Source organism: Petromyzon marinus, chromosome 61 (genome assembly GCF_048934315.1).
Source record: "Petromyzon marinus isolate PM22_M1 ecotype Great Lakes invasive population chromosome 61, UKy_Petmar_22M1.pri1.0, whole genome shotgun sequence".
In the NCBI taxonomy this organism is placed as follows: domain Eukaryota; kingdom Metazoa; phylum Chordata; class Hyperoartia; order Petromyzontiformes; family Petromyzontidae; genus Petromyzon; species Petromyzon marinus.
The window spans coordinates 1,537,351-1,552,074 of NC_133727.1; positions in this window are offsets into that span (position 1 = coordinate 1,537,351).

A 14,724-nucleotide genomic window follows, 5' to 3' on the forward strand; every position below is an offset into this window, starting at 1 on the left:
TCTCTATCTCACACCACGTGTCTCTGTCTCACACCACGTGTCTCTATCTCACACCACGTGTCTCTGTCTCACTCCCGTGTATCTATCTCACACCACGTGTCTCTATCTCACACCACGTGTCTCTATCACACACCACGGGTCTCTGTCTCACACCACGTGTCTCTATCTCATACCACGTGTCTCTATCTCATACCACGTGTCTATCTCACACCACGTGTCTCTATCTCACACCACGTGTCTCTATCACACACCACGTGTCTCTATCTCACACCACGTGTCTCTATCTCACACCACCACGTGTCTCTATCTCACACCACGTGTCTATATCTCGCACCACGTGTCTCTGTCTCACACCACGTGTCTCTATCTCACACCACGTGTCTCCATCTCACACCACGTGTCTCTATCTCACACCACGTGTCTCTATCTCGCACCACGTGTCTATGTCTCACACCACGTGTCTCTATCTCACACCACGTGTCTCTATCTCACACCACGTGTCTCTATCTCGTACCACGTGTCTCTGTCTCACACCACGTGTCTCTATCTCACACCACGTGTCTCTGTCTCACTCCCGTGTCTCTATCTCACACCACGTGTCTCTATCTCACACCACGTGTCTCTATCTCACACCACGTGTCTCTATCTCGTACCACGTGTCTCTGTCTCACACCACGTGTCTCTATCACACACCACGTGTCTCTGTCTCACACCACGTGTCTCTATCTCACACCACGTGTCTCTCTCACACCACGTGTCTCTGTCTCACACCACGTGTCTCTATCTCACACCACGTGTCTCTGTCTCACACCACGTGTCTCTATCTCCCCCGTGTCTCTATCTCACACCACGTGTCTCTATCTTACACCACGTGTCTCTATCTCACACGACGTGTCTCTATCTCACACCACGTGTCTCTATCTCACACCACGTGTCTCTATCTCACACCACGTGTCTCTATCTCGCACCACGTGTCTCTGTCTCGCACCACGTGTCTTTATCTCACACCACGTGTCTCTATCTCACACCACGTGTCTCTATCTCACACCACGTGTCTCTATCTTACACCACGTGTCTCTATCTTACACCACGTGTCTCTATCTCACACCACGTGTCTCTATCTTACACCACGTGTCTCTATCTCACACCACGTGTCTCTGTCTCGCACCACGTGTCTCTATCTCACACCACGTGTCTCTATCACACCACGTGTCTCTGTCTCACACCACGTGTCCCTATCTCACACCACGTGTCTCTGTTTCACACCACGTGTCTCTATCTCACACCACGTGTCTCTATCTCACACCACGTGTCTCTGTCTCACACCACGTGTCTCTATCACACCACGTGTCTCTATCTCACACCACGTGTCCCTATCTCACACCACGTGTCTCTATCACACCACGTGTCTCTGTTTCACACCACGTGTCTCTATCTCACACCACGTGTCTCAATCTGACGCCACGTGTCTCTATCTCACACCACGTGTCTCTATCTCACACCAGGTGTCTCTGTCTCACACCACGTGTCTCTATCTTACACCACGTGTCTCTATCACACCACGTGTCTCTGTTTCACACCACGTGTCTCTATCTCACACCACGTGTCTCTGTCTCGCACCACATGTCTCTATCTTGCACCACGTGTCTCTATCTCACACCACGTGTCTCTATCTCACACCACGTGTCTCTATCTCACACCACGTGTCTCTATCTCACACCACGTGTCTCTATCGCACACCACTTGTCTCTATCTTACACCACGTGTCTCTATCACACCACGTGTCTCTATCTCACACCACGTGTCTCTATCTCACACCACGTGTCTCTATCTCACACCACGTGTCTCTATCACACCACGTGTCTCTATCTCACACCACGTGTCTCTATCTCACACCACGTGTCTCTGTCTCACACCACGTGTCTCTATTTCACACCACGTGTCTCTATCTTGCACCACGTGTCTCTATTTCACACCACGTGTCTCTATCTCACACCACGTGTCTCTATCTCACACCACGTGTCTCTATCTCACACCACGTGTCTATTTCGCACCACGTGTCTCTATCTCACACCACCACGTGTCTCTATCTCACACCACGTGTCTCTATCTCACACCACGTGTCTCTGTCTCACACCACGTGTCTCTATCTCACACCACGTGTCTCTGTCTCACTCCCGTGTATCTATCTCACACCACGTGTCTCTATCTCACACCACGTGTCTCTATCACACACCACGTGTCTCTATCTCACACCACGTGTCTCTATCTCACACCACCACGTGTCTCTATCTCACACCACGTGTCTATATCTCGCACCACGTGTCTCTGTCTCACACCACGTGTCTCTATCTCACACCACGTGTCTCCATCTCACACCACGTGTCTCTATCTCACACCACGTGTCTCTATCTCGCACCACGTGTCTATGTCTCACACCACGTGTCTCTATCTCACACCACGTGTCTCTATCTCACACCACGTGTCTCTATCTCGTACCACGTGTCTCTGTCTCACACCACGTGTCTCTATCTCACACCACGTGTCTCTGTCTCACTCCCGTGTCTCTATCTCACACCACGTGTCTCTATCTCACACCACGTGTCTCTATCTCACCCCACGTGTCTCTATCTCGTACCACGTGTCTCTGTCTCACACCACGTGTCTCTATCACACACCACGTGTCTCTGTCTCACACCACGTGTCTCTATCTCACACCACGTGTCTCTGTCTCACACCACGTGTCTCTATCTCACACCACGTGTCTCTATCTCACACGACGTGTCTCTATCTCACACCACGTGTCTCTATCTCACACCACGTGTCTCTATCTCCCCCGTGTCTCTATCTCACACCACGTGTCTCTATCTTACACCACGTGTCTCTATCTCACACGACGTGTCTCTATCTCACACCACGTGTCTCTATCTCACACCACGTGTCTCTATCTCACACCACGTGTCTCTATCTCGCACCACGTGTCTCTGTTTCGCACCACGTGTCTTTATCTCACACCACGTGTCTCTATCTCACACCACGTGTCTCTATCTCACACCACGTGTCTCTATCTCACACCACGTGTCTCTATCTTACACCACGTGTCTCTATCTCACACCACGTGTCTCTGTCTCGCACCACGTGTCTCTATCTCACACCACGTGTCTCTATCACACCACGTGTCTCTGTCTCACACCACGTGTCCCTATCTCACACCACGTGTCTCTATCTCACACCACGTGTCTCTATCACACCACGTGTCTCTGTTTCACACCACGTGTCTCTATCTCACACCACGTGTCTCTATCTCACACCACGTGTCTCTGTCTCACACCACGTGTCTCTATCACACCACGTGTCTCTATCTCACACCACGTGTCCCTATCTCACACCACGTGTCTCTATCACACCACGTGTCTCTGTTTCACACCACGTGTCTCTATCTCACACCACGTGTCTCAATCTGACGCCACGTGTCTCTATCTCACACCACGTGTCTCTATCTCACACCACGTGTCTCTGTCTCACACCACGTGTCTCTATCTCACACCACGTGTCTCTATCACACCACGTGTCTCTGTTTCACACCACGTGTCTCTATCTCACACCACGTGTCTCTGTCTCACACCACGTGTCTCTATCTCACACCACGTGTCTCTATCTCACACCACGTGTCTCTATCTCACACCACGTGTCTCTATCTCACCCGTGCCTCTATCTCACACCACGTGTCTCTATCTCGCACCACATGTCTCTATCTTGCACCACGTGTCTCTATCTCGCACCTGTGCTCCACATGGTCTGGTGAGATGCAGTCTGGGTAGTGACAACTGCGGAGCGGTGCCCAGCCTGGAGGGGGGGGGGGACGCAAGGGGCGGGGCTGGGCGAGGGGAGGGGCGGGAGGACGTGGGGGGGGGGGTTGTCTGTGGGTGTCCGTGCGTGAGTGACACACGTGTGTGACACACGTGTGTGAGTGACACACGTGAATGACACACGTGTGTGAGTGACACACGTGTGTCACACACGTGCGTGAGTGACACACGTGAGTGACACACGTGTGTGAGTGACATACGTGAGTGACACACGTGAGTGATACACTTGTGTGAGTGACACACGTGAGTGACACACGTGTGTGTCACACACGTGTGTGAGTGACACACGTGTGTGACACACGTGTGTGAGTGATACACGTGAGTGACACACGTGAGTGATACACGTGTGTGAGTGACACACGTGAGTGACACACGTGAGTGGTACACGTGTGTGAGTGACACACGTGAGTGACACACGTGAGTGACACACGTGAGTGATACACGTGTGTGAGTGACACACGTGAGTGACACATGTGAGTGATACACTTGTGTGAGTGACACACGTGAGTGACACACGTGTGTGACACACGTGTGTGAGTGACACACGTGTGTGACACACGTGTGTGAGTGACACACGTGAGTGGCACACGTGAGTGACACACGTGAGTGATACACGTGTGTGAGTGACACACGTGAGTGACACACGTGAGTGATACACGTGTGTGAGTGACACACGTGAGTGACACACGTGAGTGACACACGTGAGTGATACACGTGTGTGAGTGACACACGTGAGTGACACACGTGAGTGATACACTTGTGTGAGTGACACACGTGAGTGACACACGTGAGTGATACACGTGTGTGAGTGACACACGTGAGTGACACACGTGTGTGACACACGTGAGTGATACACGTGTGTGAGTGACACACGTGAGTGACACACGTGAGTGACACACGTGAGTGACACACGTGTGTGTGTGTGTGTACGACGATTACTGCACCCGGAACAATTGCTGGGCCTCCCCTGAGGGCGCCTCGGCCTTCCGTGTGCTACCTGGTGGAGTAGGTACCGTAGACAACACGAGCACTGGGGAGACAAAGGCGGCCGGGCGTGTCTGTGTGTGGTGTACCTGCCACAACCCCCCCCCCCCCCCCCCCCCATGTGCGCTGTCTCTGTACACATGTTGACCGACAAGGCTCATCGGAGGTTCTGTTCGCCAAGAGCACTTGCCCCGACTGCCTCTTCAACGCTATGCGGGTGACCTTTGTCTTTGTGTGTAGCCGCAGGCTTCTGGGACGGGGGAGGGGCGGGGCTGGTGGGCGGCGGGGGGGGTCTCGGTGCTGATGAATAATTCGCTCAGCGCCGCGCTCTGTGAGCTGCGCGCGTGTCTCTCTCTACCTCTCTCCCTCTCTGTCTCCCTGTCTCTCTCTACCTCTCCCTCTCTGTCTCTCTGTCTCTCCCTCTCTGTCTCCCTGTCTCTCTCTACCTCTCTGTCTCCCTGTCTCTCTCTCTGCCTCTCCCTCTCTGCCCCTCTGTCTCTGCCTCTCTGTCTCCCTGTCTCTCCCTCTCTGTCTCCCTGTCTCTCTCTACCTCTCTCTCTCGCTGTCCATTGTGGCGGCCGATGCTGTCGACTCAATCATTCATGAGCTCATTGTCGCGCGAGACTCCGGGAGAGCGTCCGTCACGAGAAACAATCCCCGTGTGTGTCAGTGAGTGTGTCAGTGTGTGTGTCAGTGAGTGTGTCAGTGAGTGTGTCAGTGTGTGTGTGTGTGAGGAGTTGGAGACGCCGCTGCTGAAACTGGAGCGTGCCACTAAGAGATGGGGCCTTACCATCAGCCCCACAAAAACTAAGCACCTGCCTGGGTATTTTGTACCATCGGACACTCCACCCCCACAACTCCCAATCGGTGATGGGGCAGTTGTGGAAAGAGTTAAGAGTTTCCCATACCTGGTCAGTGTGCTTATGACCGGCTCCAGTTTAACAGCAGAGGTCTCACTCCGAATCAGTCGAGCGGCAATATCTTTTCGTTGGTTGCGTAGCACTGTGTGGAAGCTACCTGGTCTGTCGCTCTGCACTAAGCTTCAGGTCTTCTCGGCCACAGTCATTCCCTCCCTTCTCTACGCTTGCGAAACGTGGACCCCCCTAATGGAACATCTTCGCCGGTTGGAAACATTTAGGCTAGCCTGCCTACGATCCATCCTGGGTTTAACCAGGCTGGATTGTGTGAGGAGCTCACAAATTCTTGAAAGATCTGGGCAAGGTCCCATCGGTGAGCTCCTCCGGCAGGCAAGGCTGCGTTGGCTGGGTCATGTAGCCCGCATGCCCAGCCACCGCATGCCGAAACAGCTTTTGTTCGGCCGGATCGAAGGGGCTAAACGGGCGTGGCACGGGCTAGAGAAGAGATGGAGCGATGTGGTACAGGAGGACGTGGAACTGAGTGGACTTGCCGATGACTGGTACCAGCGGTGTCAAGATCGGCCTCTGGAGGAGGCTCGTGAAGGACGCTATTGGGCAGTTGGAGGCAGTCGCCCTCTATCAACAACGGAGGGCGGAGGAGCGACGCTCACAACAACAAGCGGAGCGCCGGGTGGATAAAGCACAGCAGCTTGGCACAGCAGGGGGCACAGGTGGTGCATCAGCCTGTCATCTCAGTCAGTCGACCCGTGGCACCTGGGTCTGCCCCGTGACCTCCTGCCCGCGGGCGTTCGACACTTCACGTGGCCTCAAGGTGCACATGGCCTGGCACAAGCGTCGTGGTGACGTCATCGCCACTTAATGGCGGTTGTTGTTGTGTGGGGCTGTGTATGTGTGGCTGTGTGTGTGTGGCTGTGTGTGTGTGGCTGTGTGTGTGTGGCTGTGTGTGTGTGGCTGTGTGCGTGTGGGGCTGTGGCGTGGGGCTTTGTGGGATGCCCTGGGAGTGATCTTTGTCCGTATCAGAGGCTCAGATCTCATCGCCGCTAGACTCCAGAGATGTGACGAAGAGAGCACAAACCACCACCACCACCACCCCCCCGATTCACTCGCTCGCGTGCGTCAGCTGGGGAGCGGTGGAGCAGCGGTTAGCGCGCTGCGCTACGCAAACCTGGCGGTCCAGGGTTCGATTCCGGCTCAACAACGGTGGCGATTATACGAATCGGTGCTGGCGCCACTGGGGAGACAAAGGCGGCCGGGCGTGGTGCTGCCGGCGCAGCCCCCTCGTGCACCGTGCCGGCCTTCTTAGGTGCTGCTCGCTAACAGCACTTGCCCCTACAGTCTGTTAAGGCTATAGGGCTATCTTTGTCTTTGTACGTGTGTGTCTGTGTGTGTATTTGTGTGTGTCTGTGTGTATGTCTGTGTCTTTGTTGTCTGTGTGTATGTCTGTGTGTGTACGTGTGTATATGTGTGTGTACGTGTGTATGTCTGTGTACATGTCTGCGTGTATGTCTGTGTGTGTAGGTGTGTATGTCTGTGTGCATGTCTGTGTGTGTCTGTCTGTGTGTGCTTTGGGTACGCGGTCCAGACCTCCCCAGAGACCCTGGCTGACAGAGGAGGTGTTCAGGATAGTTGATAAAAAGCGACAGGCCCACTCTCTTCCTTTACAGCATCCCACGTCAGAGAATGAGTCTTGCCGCAGCCTTCGCTCGGAGGTTCGGAGAGCCGTGAGGCGCTGCAAGGATGGGTGGTGGTCGCGGGTTTCTGTGGAGATGTAGTCTGCCTCAATGGCCCGCGATCACAAATCCCTATTTAACTCCATCAAAAAACGGTTATCAAATCTCCGACCCCCAGGAACAGGTTTGCAGATTTGCTGAGCATATCTGTGAAGTCCTGGGGGAGGGGAAATCCCTCGACATGGGAAACATCGTGCGACAAAGTGGGAATGACCCTGCGGAGGCTGCGGTGCCTAAAATATTTGAAGAAGTCACCCCTTGCGAGTGGCTGGCTGAGGTGCCATCTGTTGAGGAAGTACTAAAGGCAATCCAGAGTCTGAGACCAGGAAAGGCACCGGGCAGAGATGATCTCCCAAGCGAAATGCTGAGGGAGGGTGGCGTTTGTGCACAGATTCCCCTACATGACATCATAACAACAGTCTGGACCACTAGACGGGTTCCGCAGGACTGGAAGGATGTCCTGGTGGTCCCCCTCTTTAAGAAGGGGGACCGCACAGACTGTAACAACTACAGGGGCATCTCATTCCTCAGTGTGCTTGGAAAGGTCCTGGCAAGGATTATTCAACATCGCCTTGCCAAGCACGCTGAGGAGAGGCTTGCGGAGCCCCACTGCGGTTTCAGGAAAGGGCAGTCCTGCACAGATGCCATATTTTCCGTCCGTCTGCTACAGCAGATGTGTAGGAAATTCCAACAAGACCTACATCTCTGCTTTATTGACATGGTCAAGCCTATGATGCCATCAGTAGGCCTGGGCTCTGGGTTGTTCTTCGTGCTTTCGGAGTCCCTGACCCTCTGCTCACGATCATTAAGGACCTTCATGATGGTGAGCGGGCCCGGGTAAAACTACGTCAGAGCCATTCCCTGTACACCTTGGGGTGCGACAGGGATGTCCTCTGGCTCCCCCATTATTCAACATCTATATTGACCACGTAGTTCGTGAAGCCTTCAATAGCTGTACCGGGGGAATCTCCATATGGTACAGATATAATGGGAGGCTGATCGATGCCCGGGTGCGGTCAAGGGATGGCTCCCTATTGCTCAACCACGTTATGTATGCCGATGATCTGGTAATCGCTGCTCACTCAGCGGAGGAGTTGAAGGCGCTTCTGCTAAACCTAGAGCTTGCCACTAAGAGGTGGGGCCTTACCATCAGCCCCACCAAAACTAACGCTGTGTGCAAGCTACCTGGTCTGTCGCTCCGCACGAAGCTTCAGGTCTTCTTGACCACAGTCATTCCTTCCCTTCTCTACGCTTGCTAAACGTGGACCCCCCTAATGGAACATCTCCGCCGGTTAGAAACATTTAGGCTGGCCTGCCAACGATCCATCCTGGGTTTAACCAGGCTGGATTATGTGAGGAGCTCACAAATCCTTGAAAGATCTGGTCAAAGTCCCATCGGTGAGCTCTTCCGGCAGGCAAGGCTGCGTTGGCTGGGTCATGTAGCCCGCATGCCCAATCACCGCATGCCTAGACAGCTTTTGTTCGGCCGGATCGAAGGGGCTAAACGGGCGCAGCACGGGCTAGAGAAGAGATGGAGTGATGTGGTACAGGAGGATGTGGAGCTGAGTGGACTTGCCGGTGACTGGCACCAGCGGTGTCAAGATCGGCCTCTGTGGAGGAGGCTCGTGAAGGATGCTACTGGGCAGTTGGAGGTAGTCGCCCTCCAACAACGACGGAGGGCGGAGGAACGACGCTCACAACAACGAGCGGAGCGCCGGGTGGCTAAAGCACAGCAGGTTGGCACAGTAGGGGGCACAGGTGGTGCATCAACCAGTCATCTCAGTCATCTAAGTCAGTCGACCTGTGGCGCCTGGGTCTGCCCCGTTACCTCCTGCCAGCGGGCGTTCGACACTTCACGTGGCCTCAAGGTGCACATAGCTTGGCACAAGCGTCGTGGTTACGTCACCGCCACTGAGTGGCGAATGGCGGTTGTTGTTGTGTGCGTGTGTGTCTGTGTGTGTCTGTGTGTGTGTCTGTGTGTGTGTCTGTGTGTGTGTGTCTGTCTGTGTGTGTGTGCATGTCTATGTGTGTGTCTGTGTGCATGTCTGTGTGTGTGTCTGTGTGTGTGTCTGTGTCTGTGTGCATGTCTGTATGCATGTCTGTGTGTGCATGTCTGTGTGTGTGTCTGTGTGTGTGTCTGTGTGTGTGTCTGTGTGTGTCTGTGTGTGTGTCTGTGTGTGTGTCTGTGTGTGTGTGTCTGTGTGTGTGTCTGTGTGTGTGTGTCTGTGTGTGTGTATGAGCCGGCCTCCATAGGTGCTGCTACTGGCGACGAACAGCGCTCGCCCCCCCAGTCTGTCAAGGCGACACGGGTCTACCTTGATCTTGTGTGTACATCGACACGCACACAAGCACCTAGCCTGGCACCAGCGCCGCAATAGCCACCCCGCCACGCTTGTGCCCGTTCGCGTTACGCACCAGCACCACCACCACCACCACTCCCCATCATTATTCCTGCAGGAGGCCCCGGGCGCGGAACGTCGGCTGATGAATGCTCGCCTCTCGGTAATGAACCCCGCCGCGCGCTGCGTGGGTAATGAGTGCCGCTCGTAATTTAGAGTCGGGGACCGGTTGCCGTGGTTACATTGCTGGGGGGGGGGGGGGGGCTGGGGGGATGTGGGAGGGGGGATGTGGGAGGGGGGTACCGGTGGCGGTGGAGGGGGGGAGTGTAGGAGGGGGGATGTGGGGGGGGGGTCTGGGAGGGGGGGGATGTGGGAGGGGGGTGGGAGGGGGGTGGGATGGGGGTGGGGGGGATGTGGGAGGGGGGTAGGGGAGGGTGTGGGATGTGGGAGTGGGGAGGGGGGTACCGGTGGGGGTGGAGGGGGGGGTAGCGATGGAGGTGCAGGAGGAGGGGGGGGGCTAGGGGGATGAGGGGGGGGGCTCCGACTTACATTGCTCAAGAGGCTAAATCGCAGCGTGATGATGATGATGATGATCACCATCATCATCAGTGTCATCCGACAAAGGCAAAGGTCCCCCGTGTAGCCTTTAGGGGGCTGTTGGGTCAAGTGCTGGTGGCGAGCACAGCAACAAGGCTCACGTCGCCAGCCAGCACCACGCACGCCCGGCCGCCTTTGTCTCTCCCCACACTGCCGATTGTTTTTAATACAAACCGATCCCGGTTACTCAATTGAGGCTGAGTAGACCTAGGGGAAGCCCACGACCGGCTCAGATGATCCCCCGTGTAGCCTTTAGGGGGCTGTTGGGTCAAGTGCTGGTGGCGAGCACAGCAACAAGGCTCACGTCGCCAGCCAGCACCACGCACGCCCGGCCGCCTTTGTCTCTCCCCACACTGCCGATTGTTTTTAATACAAACCGATCCCGGTTACTCAATTGAGGCTGAGTAGACCTAGGGGAAGCCCACGACCGGCTCAGATGATCCTTCGCTGGTGGTGGTGATGATGGTGTTGTACGATGTGGTGATGATGTTGATGGTGTTCTGTGATGGTGGTGGTGATGTTGTTGGTGTTGGTGATGTTGCTGTGTTGGTGATGGTGATGTTGCTGTGTTGGTGATGGTGATGTTGTTGTGTTGGTGATGGTGATGTTGCTGTGTTGGTGATGGTGATGTTGCTGTGTTGGTGTTGGTGATGGTGATGTTGTTGTGTTGGTGATGGTGATGTTGCTGTCTTGGTGATGGTGATGTTGCTGTGTTGGTGATGGTGATGTTGTTGTGTTGGTGATGGTGATGTTGTTGTGTTGGTGATGGTGATGTTGCTGTGTTGGTGATGGTGATGTTGCTGTGTTGGTGTTGGTGATAGTGATGTTGTTGTGTTGGTGATGTTGCTGTGTTGGTGATGGTGATGTTGTTGTGTTGGTGATGGTGATGTTGTTGTGTTGGTGATGGTGATGTTGCTGTGTTGGTGATGTTGCTGCGTTGGTGATGGTGATGTTGCTGTGTTGGTGATGGTGATGTTGCTGTGTTGGTGATGGTGATGTTGTTGTGTTGGTGATGGTGATGTTGCTGTGTTGGTGATGGTGGTGGTGATGAGCTTCCATATCTCACGCGCGCTCCGCGGGTGGGGGCGGGAGGGGGGGGCGGGGGGGGCAGGGGGGGGTGGGGACGGGAGGGGGGGCAGGGGGGGTGGGGCTCCCCCCCAGACAACCGCGTTGGGGAGCGGTGGCGCAGTGGTTAGCGCCATGCGCGTGGATCCCACGCATCCACGAATTGACGCTCACTGCAGTGCCGGATGAGGCTCGGTGCGGGACCTGTAGCACGATGTTATAAACGGGCCCTAAATAATATTTTAAAAACACGTAAATAATAAAACACAAATGTTTAACTTGCATAGTAAAGTAATTGCATTTTTTCATTTGCTATACAGCCGGATAATAACGACAAATCTCTCACGTTAAACACCCAGTCGTTCATAATAGTCGAAGGCGGTATAGTACTATAGTAATAGAGCAAGTGCATAATCACTGAACCGGAATCGATAGCTTTAAAGCGTTTAGCGCGGGGCCCTTGAAAGTGCGAGGCCCGTAGCTACCACATGCATAGTAGCTACTACTACACTACTACACGTGTAGTAGCTACTACTACACGTGTAGTAGAAGCTACTACCACACATATAGTAGTAGCTGCTATGCATGTGGTAGCTACTACACGTGTAGTAGTAGCTACACGTGTAGTAGTAGCTACCACATGCATAGCAGCTACTACTATATGTGTGGTAGTAGCTTCTACTACACGTGTAGTAGTAGCTACTACACGTGTAGTAGCTACTACTACATGTATAGTAGCTACTACTACATGTGTAATAGCTACTGCACGTGTAATAGCTACTACTACATGTGTAATAGCTACTACATGTGTAGTAGCTACTATACATGTGTAGTAGCTACATGTAGTAGTTACTACATGTGTAGTAGCTACTATACATGTGTAGTAGCTACATGTAGTAGTTACTACATGTAGCTACTACTACATGTGTAGTAGTTACTACACATGTAGTAGTAGCTACTACATGTGTAATAGCTACTACATGTGTAGTAGCTACTATATGCTAGTAGTTACTACATGTAGCTACTACTACATGTGTAGTAGTTACTACACATGTAGTAGTAGCTACTACATGTGTAATAGCTACTACATGTGTAGTAGCTACTATATGCTAGTAGCTACTATATGCTAGTAGCTACTACATGTGTAGTAGCTACTACTACACATGTAGTATTAGCTACTACTACTATACATGTGTAGTAGTTACTAGATGTGTAATAGCTACTACATATGTAGTAGCTATTACACATGTAGTAGTAGCTACTACTACATGTGTAGTAGCTACTACACATGTAGTATGTATAGTATAGTAACTACTACATGTGTAGTAGCTACTATACATGTGTAGTAGCTACATGTAGTAGTTACTACATGTAGCTACTACATGTGTAATAGCTACTACATGTGTAATAGCTACTACATGTGTAGTAGCTACATGTAGTAGTTACTACATGTGTAATAGCTACTACATGTGTAGTAGTTACTATACATGTGTAATAGCTACTACATGTAGCTACTACATGTGTAGTAGCTACATGTAGTAGTTACTACATGTAGCTACTACATGTGTAGTAGCTATTACACATGTAGTAGTAGCTACTACATGTGTAATAGCTACTACATGTGTAATAGCTACTACATGTGTAGTAGCTACATGTAGTAGTTACTACACATGTAGCTACTACACATGTAGTAGCTACATGTAGTAGTTACTACACATGTAGCTACTACACATGTAGTAGCTACATGTAGTAGTTACTACATGTAGCTACTACATGTGTAGTAGTTACTATACATGTGTAATAGCTACTACATGTGTAGTAGCTACATGTAGTAGTTACTACATGTAGCTACTACATGTGTAGCACGTGGAGGGACGGACACGCCAGGGCTTTCGCCTATCACACGCGCGGTCGGTCGCCAGCATTGGTAAGAGTTCAGTGACTCAACTCTGAGACACTAAGCCTTGGAGGCACTTCTTGATTTAACAATCACCATCGAGATAACACGCACACACACAACGCCCTACCTGGGTGTACACTAATATTATTATTGTTGTTGGCTTAAAACGTTCTATACTCTTTGGTTCTTTCGGTAAAGTCACGTAGGTATAAAATAAAATAAATCACACCTGATGATGGACGCTAGTGTTGCGATCGAAACGTCGTGGGGTTTTTGCTAAAATGTTTTAATTTATTATTTTATTTTTATTTTCTACCTACGTGACTCTACCGAAAGAACCAAGAATATACCACGACTATCATTGTTATCAAGACCGTACATTGTGGGTACTTAGTAGGCTGTCTGACCAGAGGCGTCACGAGATGGTGACTACCATGGACGTGAGCGGCACGGCGGGGATCATCCCCCTACTGAGGGGATCATCCCCCTACAGCGGGGATCACCCCCTACAGAGGGGATCATCCCCCATACAGAGGGGATCACCCCCTACTGAGGGGATCATCCCCCTACTGAGGGGATCATCCCCCTACAGCGGGGATCATCCCCCTACTGAGGGGATCATCCCCCTACAGAGGGGATCACCCCCCTACAGCGGGGATCACCCCCTACAGAGGGGATCATCCCCCTACAGAGGGGATCATCCCTCTACAGCGGGGATCACCCCCCTACAGAGGGGATCACCCCCCTACTGAGGGGATCATCCCCCTACAGAGGGGATCATCTCCCTACTGCGGGGATCATCTCCCTACTGTGGGGATCATCCCCCTACAGAGGGGATCACCCCCTACAGAGGGGATCATCCCCTACCAGCCACAATCCCAAGGGTCCCGCCCAGGGGCCCCTGCGACCCTCCCAGCCAGGGTCGAGGCTGGGGCCTTCAGGGGCCTCCGCCAGCTGGAGGGCCTCCAGCTGGCCGAGTGAAAAGTTTCTCATCACGAGGCCTCCGTTTCCAGTACCAAAATATAACAATAATAATAATAGGGGTTTTTTAAATCCTTTTTTCTGGCAACAAAACTGAAACCTTTTAACAAGGAGTCATGTTTACATGATTCCATCGGTGAGCTCCTCCGGCAGGCAAGGCTGCGATGGCTGGGTCATGTAGCCCGCATGCCCAGCCACCGCATGCCGAAACAGCTTTTGTTCGGCCGGATTGAGTGGGCTAAGCGGGCGCGGCACGGGCTAGAGAAGAGATGGAGTGACGTGGTACAGGAGGACGTGGAGCTGAGTGGACTTGCCGATGACTGGTACCAGCGGTGTCAAGATCGGCCTCTGTGGAGGAGGCTCGTGAAGGATGCTACTGGG